The sequence below is a fragment of the Etheostoma spectabile genome, chromosome 3 (assembly GCF_008692095.1).
Source record: "Etheostoma spectabile isolate EspeVRDwgs_2016 chromosome 3, UIUC_Espe_1.0, whole genome shotgun sequence".
In the NCBI taxonomy this organism is placed as follows: Eukaryota; Metazoa; Chordata; class Actinopteri; order Perciformes; family Percidae; genus Etheostoma; species Etheostoma spectabile.
The window spans coordinates 5,491,053-5,491,264 of NC_045735.1; the positions used below are offsets into that span (position 1 = coordinate 5,491,053).

General features: G+C 54.7%; 1 long non-coding RNA gene across 1 annotated transcript in view; it reads left to right on the plus strand.

Annotated features, from left to right (window-relative positions):
* LOC116684276 (uncharacterized) overlaps nucleotides 1-212 on the plus strand; it is a 14,420-nt gene that overhangs the window by 10,354 nt on the left and 3,854 nt on the right. The gene's annotated exons all lie outside the window — the stretch shown is intronic.

The window sequence follows — 212 nt, forward strand, 5'->3', positions numbered from 1 at the left end:
GGAGCCTGGGAGTATGCCCAACCAGTCTACATGTTTTTTGTGGATCTGGAGAAGGCGTATGACCGGGTCCCCGGGAAAAAATGTGGGAGGTGCTGCGGGAGTATGGGGTGAGGGGATCCCTTCTTAGGGCCATCCAATCTCTGAATGACCAAAGCAAGAGCTGCATGTGTCCGGGTTCTCGACAGTGAGTTGGACTTGTTCCAGGTGAGGGT